Source organism: Acomys russatus, chromosome 27, assembly GCF_903995435.1.
Source record: "Acomys russatus chromosome 27, mAcoRus1.1, whole genome shotgun sequence".
NCBI lineage: Eukaryota > Metazoa > Chordata > Mammalia > Rodentia > Muridae > Acomys > Acomys russatus.
This window is the reverse complement of record NC_067163.1, coordinates 28,821,181-28,828,062: the sequence shown is the minus strand read 5'-3', so window position 1 is coordinate 28,828,062 and position 6,882 is coordinate 28,821,181. Positions and strand designations below refer to the sequence as shown.

Genomic DNA, 6,882 nt, shown 5'->3' with positions numbered 1-6,882 from the left:
ACACACACACACACACACACACACACAATCAATTGCATAAAAAGCAGAACATGTTTGATGTCTTTTGTTTTTTCTCTAGGCTGAACAATTTCCTTCTTTTATAAAAATGCTACACTGTATTTCTCCTCTGACTGTCCTAGGATTTTAATTAGAGAACTAGAGAATTTTTTCCATGCCCAATCTTCCTGTCTTATTTAAGCCGTAATGACTGGTTAGATGTTGTTGTCACAGGAATGATTTTTGGTTCTGCCCTGACACATGGATAGCTCTTTTTCTCTATGTCAAAGCCACATTCATTTTTCTTTATCTTTAAAAGTAAGCCAATTATGAGGAAAGATGAATACACGCTCACTACATTCAGGCAAGAATGCTGAAAACTGCTTACTTAAGCGGTATCAGCAAATTAAATGAGGAGGAACTCCTGGTTTCACTAGAAGGTGGGGTGACATTTTAACAATTGGCAGGAATCCCTGAGAGTGTAAATATTCTAATTTTGTACCTGGCCTAAATATGTCAGGAGTGATCTACCTTACATATTTGAAGCACCACTCAGTCTATCTGTAGAATGGAGTGGGTTGCATTTGAAGTCAAGTTCTTAAAAAAAAACTTTAAAAACTCCTTAGGGCTCTGCCTTCTCACAGTACATGGGAGTCTGCTTCTTTTTTCTATGAATTTTTTCATCACCCACACTTCTCTGGTTAGTATGTGTTAAGAAAAATAAACTCATTTTTCTAAGGAATCCTTGGTTCAAGTTTAAGTTGGTAAGGATCAAGTCTGGCCATTTTTTTTCTCCCTACCTGGAAGTCTGAAAGCAAGTGCTTGATACAGAAAATAAAGGGAGAAGTGGGAATGGGCCTGTGACATCATCTTTCTACAGGCAGCTCCCACATACATCCAGTCAGAACTGCAGAATACTAAGAAAAAAATTATGTGTATAGGCAAGAAGTTGTTGCATGTGCTGCTTGCGAATTTTTCACTATGCTGGTATAGCTCAGCATCCTTACATTTAGGTTTTTTTGGACTGTCTTTTCTGAAACCTGCATCAGAGATTAGCAAGGAGGGCCTACGGCATCCACCCTCATTCTTTCTGAGTGTATTTGTCTAAATTCAGCCACGGAAGATTTCTGTTGAACTAAATATAGCAGGATACTTTATTCCACTGAATTCTTCACATGCCAATTTATACAATTTTTAATTCATTCGATTATTGGATTCTTTTAAAATATAAATGTATTCATTTTATATCATTTTTAACCTTAAGTTTTCCTTTATGGCTATGTTATAGGCCATTTCAATCATATATTGTCCTTGGGACAGCATGTGTCCAGAGAGTAATGTTAGCTAAACTACACTTTCCAACATTACAAAATAATTACTAGCAGTCACTATTATCAAAGAATATTTAATAATTGTTATTTATGTGACTCTTAGAATTATTAAATGTTTGCATAGTATGATGGAAAACTAAACTGTCACGTTATCTAACTTAAGATTATTGATTCTTAGCTGGGTGCAGTGGCACATGCCTATGATCCCAGCACTCTGGGAGGCAGAGGCAGGTGGATCTCTGTGAGTTAAAGACAAGCCTGGTCTACAAAACGAATGCAGGATAGCCAAGGCTATACAGAGAAACTGCATCTTGGAAAAACAAACAAACAAATTGATTCTTAAGATCCAGAAATATTTCTTTTTTCCAAATGATTTTTGTCCTAAAATGTCCATAATATATTCTCCCTCAAACTAAATTAACAATTTTGTGATGTTTGCTACTATCCAAGAATATTCACTACTGCAATAGACAATTAAAAAACCTTGACATATTAGATATTATAAACCAGAATTAATTTTCCTTAAATTACCTGATTTCTTCCTTCACCAGGACTTTACAACCTCTCAGTCTTTTCAGTCCTTTTCTAAGCTCCAAGACTGATATAAAAAGGAGGACATTATATGTTGTGTAGAATCTAGGGTGCTAAGAGGGTTCAGGCCTGAGGTTTCTCCATGTCCTCCCTAGAGCCTACCCATACCACTAGACAATGAGACTGTGGCTGCACACGTTGCTTGTACAGGTGCCATTCAACAGCAGCAATGAGTTGGGGCTCATGTGCCTTCCATTTAATCTTGTTAAGTGAGATTTATTTAGAACATTTCCTGTTTTGTTCAATATGTAGTATCAGTTGTGTCCATAATAAACAGATAACATAACATTTTAGAAAGCTCCTAATGCCAAAAACAGAACCAAGAAGAAAAAAGACAGTTAAGGACGTGTAAAACCGATTGTCTAATAAACACTACAGGAGAACCAGGGATCCAAAGCCAATAGACAAGCATTGTTTTCTCTGGAGACTGATTCCTGTTGACCATAGATATCCATGTCACTCATTTTCAGAAATGAGTTCTCCCTAAAGAAAAGTAAAGACACTGGTTTGACCTCAAGAGTCTGAGAATTAATGCATTCTTTAAGTAAACATACAACTAAAAAGAAGGATGCACGCCCAGCAGGTCCACATGTTCATTTGTTTGATTTGCTCCCTCCTCCCAACACATAAAATACTTCCTTGTGTATTTAAAAATGGAGCCATCACTTGATACCCTATGAGCATATATAGGGAGAGGAGGACTCCCTCAGTCACAGTCATAGGGGAGAGGAGTAAGGGGAAAATGGGAAGGAGAGAGGAATGGGAGGATACAAGGCATGGAATAACAATGGAGATGTAATATGAATAAATTAACAAAATATATTAAAATAAAAAATGAAGCCATCATCTTTATCACCATTTCATACAAAGATTTCGATGACAGAATCTATTCTCACAGAAAGTCTTTGGATCCTTAATTTTCTTCCAATTAAAGATTCACATATTTGCTTTAATTTTAAAATGCATTTTTCCTTTTAAAAGCACATATAGTGTTACATATATTTAAAGGAAATATATTATTCAGTCCTAGGGATAAAAGCGAACCTCACAGTTACTAGAAATAGAGGTGAAATAAGCCTATTAGAACACACATATCCAGGAGACCATCTTCGGCGTTGTCTTAGTGCAGCAGGGTAAGCCCTCCTTTTGGTTCTAAACCTGTGTAACTGTAACACAGCAACTAACTATGGCCTAGGAAAGGCTTTCACGGATGTCTTTAACAAAGGATATTGGTTTGCCATAGTCAAACCAAATCTTACAGTGGAGTAAAGTTTTCAGCTTCAGGCCATGCTTTCACTGATACAGGAAAAAGATATTTGGTAACCTAGAGGCGAAGTACAAAGTCTATAACTATGGGCTCACCATCGCCCAAAGACGGAGCACAGAATTTTAGGACAGATAATTCTTTGGAGAATAAGTTAGCTGAAAAGTTGAAACTGACTCTTGATACCATATTTGTACCAAACACAAGAGAGATAACTAGGAAATTAAATTCATCTATGCTGGCTAATTTTTTTCATTTATTTATTTATTATACTTATTCAAATTACAGCTCAATAGTTATTCTCTCAATTTATCTTCCCATTCCCACCCCCTCCCTCTTCTGCCCAATTCTCCTCCTGTAGACCTCTGACAGGGGAGGGGGCTCTTCCCCAACCTCTGACCACAGTCTATCAGGTCTCATCAAGCTAACCTGCATCCCCTTCCTCTGTGTGCCTACAAGGCTGCCCGGCCAAGGGGAAGTGATCACATCCCTAACACCAGAGGTCATGTCAGAGGCAGTCCCCACTTCCTCCACAAACGTGGAGAATGAGCTGTCCATTGGCTATATTTGAAGAGGAGGTCTAGGCTCTCTGCATAGTCCTTGGTTGGTGCATCATTTTGTGCAGACCACCCTCTGTCAACTTGACAAAAGTAGAGTCATCTGAGGGGAAGAAACCCAAACTGAGAAAATTTCCCCACAAGGTTGGGTTGTGTACAAGCCTGTAGAGCATTTTCTTAATTCGTGATTAATGCATGAGAGTCTAGTCCATTGTGAGTAGGGTTATGGTGGTCTTGGGGTCTTTAAGAAAATAGGCTGAATGAAGATCAATATAAATCATATCACATCTCTATTAACTTAAAACATCTAGCCAAATCATTATGAATGTCACATTTATATAATTCCTGATTGTCTCATGGTTCTTCATGCTGTATGTAGTTTATTTTATTCATGTGTAATAATATAAATGTATACATTAAAAAAGAAACATAATAAAACAAAAGAAAAAATACAAAAACTAAAGAAAGAAAATAGGCTGAGCAAGTCAAAAGGAATAAGCCAGTAAGCAGCAAGCCTCAGCATCCGCTCCTATCTCCTGGTTCTCTTCCTTCAGTGATGGACTAGGGATATGGAAGCATAAGCCAAATAAACCATTTATTCCTCCTTAACTTATATATCGTTATTTTGTTTCATCATAGCAATAGGAACTCAAACTGAGACAGCCTCCTAGAAACTGGATTGTTTTAATCTTGCTATTAATGTTGATATAGATTCTCCTGGACCAACCATATATGGATGAACTGTATTAGCCTTGAAGGTGGGCTTGCTGGCTATAGGGTGAGTTTTGGCACAGCCAAACTCAAACTTTCTCAGAATAATTTTGTTCTTGGCTACAAGGCTGCAGACTTCCTACTACATACTAGCATAAATGGTAGTGTTGAATTTAGAGGCTCTGTCTACCAGAAAGTTAATCAGAAGATTTCAATGTCAATAAACCTTGCATGGACAGACGGCAACCACAACACTTGCTTCAACATCCATGCTAAAAATAAATTGGATTGTAGGAATTTTCTGTCAGCCAAAGTATTAATACTGGTCTAATTGGACTGAGTTATATATAGGCCCTTCTACCAGGAGTCAAATTGACCCTATCAACTTTAACAGATGGAAAGAACTCTAAAGCAGAAGGTCACAGGTTGGGTTAGGATTTAAGTTGTAAGCTTAATGTGTTTTTGAGCAGCGTATCATTTGTTCCTGGAAACGAAATAAGCCCACCATGTTTGGGCCTTGAAATTCTTGAAATTTCAAGAGTGAACTTTTTATTCTTCCAAAGAACTGTAGTCTTTCCCACACTGAAGCCTAGATATTACAGGTCCATCCTAAAGGAGGTCTTTAAAGGCAAGCATGGAAACTGTCATGTTCATGCCTCATTTCAGCAGAGTTAATTTTAATATGTTCCTCAGCAACAATGTAGTGACATGTTAAGGGAAATTATCTGACACTTAGTTTGTACATCACCTCCTGCATGCATATATGTTTCTACCTCTTTAAGTTTTCACTACCTGAAGTCCAGGGGAAGCATTTCCTAGTGTATCAGATATATATATATATATATATATATATATATATATATATATATAAATAATAGTGAAATTTCTGGTCTTGCATTAATATAAAATAAACCCATCATATTTGGGGGAGGGAGGAAATGCAATTCTAAAAGCCAATGCTTTATCAAATGAATTATCAATTTTAGATATAAACAGCATATGAATTGTTTAATTATTTTATTTAAATATCATCTTGAATATTACATTCAGAATTTTAGATGCACCAAGATAGGAAATATGTTTTCTTCTAGGCTGTCAAATGCAAATACCCAAACCACTAAGAATGTAATGTTTGTATAATTCCTGATTGTGTCATGGTTCTTCTTGCTATAGGGAGTTTATTGTATATACATGTAATAATATAAATGTATATGTAAAAAATAAAAAATAAATGTTAAAAAAAAGAAAAGAAAAACCCAGTATGAAAGTTTGTTTCAGTGCATTGTAGAGTGACTTTTGAACACACACTTTCCAGGTCTGTAAGAGGTTATGTCTTTGACAAGAGAACACGTAAGAGGTCCCTCATAAAAAAAAAAAAAGTGTGCATTGTCATCAACAAATACTTTTTGTAGTTACTATATTAATATTTGCAAATGTATAGGACTGAACTGAGGAAGAATCCCATGTTCCTTGTGCCAGTCTGAGCTCCACATTTTCCTTCAGTTCTTCAGTTCTTTACAGCTCTCTTTATGATCATGTGCTCTAACAAAAAAATAAATAAAAGCTCCTTTTATTTATTACCCTGATTTAGGAAATACTACAAATCAGGGGTATAATAAATATAAGAGAGAAATGTTTCTACCTCTTGAAGTTTTCACTACCTGAAGTCCACAGGAAGCATTTCCTAGTGGATCATGTTAGTGATTTACCACCTCTACTCTACGAACAAGACATGTTGCTTCTGGCTACAGAATATAATCTCGCCTTCTGAGACTTTGCAGTTTGCAAAAAAGGGAAAGTGTCTATCCTGAGTCATCTAGTCTTACTAAACTAAAGGTTTGACTTTCCATCATGTAGTATGTGTGCGCGTGCGTGCGTGCGTGCGTGCGTGCGTGTGTGTGTGTCAGAATTAAACATGTTTTGTGCCTGAGACGCAGGAGCCAAATGAAGAACTTCAAGACAGCCAGTACTTTTCCCTTTCTGCAAACATTTTTGCTTCCTTTGCTCTTTTTCAGATCTTCATCTACAATCGGTTGTAGAAAAGCTATTTAACTGCAAAATCTCAGTGAGCAGTATTGTTCTAAAATTGAAAGGAATACTCTCTGAGGAGGCAAACTAAATATTGTGTGAAGAATTTCTCTCTAGGGTAAATGTTTCCCATTTTCAGTTTCTTACAACTTATCCTTCCCCCAGGAAGCTTCCTAATACTTTCATTTATAATGTGAATGATACTCTGACAGCTTTCTCTGACCTGCTCCTCGTTCCTGCCTCCCATGCAAGGGATCACAGAGGCTAGCATGACCAGAAAAGAGATTTCTCTGAATTTTGGACATAAAGTTTACTACAACGAACTAGTACTAGATAAAAATAAACAATCAAATCTTTCCTCGGGCATATTTGTGGCTTTTCAAATAGAAATAGTTTTTAAAAT

At 36.5% G+C, this 6,882-nt stretch overlaps 1 pseudogene; it reads left to right on the top strand.

The window, feature by feature from the left end:
- The first annotated feature begins 204 nt into the window (after nucleotides 1-204).
- On the top strand, nucleotides 205-4,886 carry LOC127209840 (voltage-dependent anion-selective channel protein 3-like; annotated as a pseudogene).
- The last annotated feature ends 1,996 nt before the right edge of the window (nucleotides 4,887-6,882 follow it).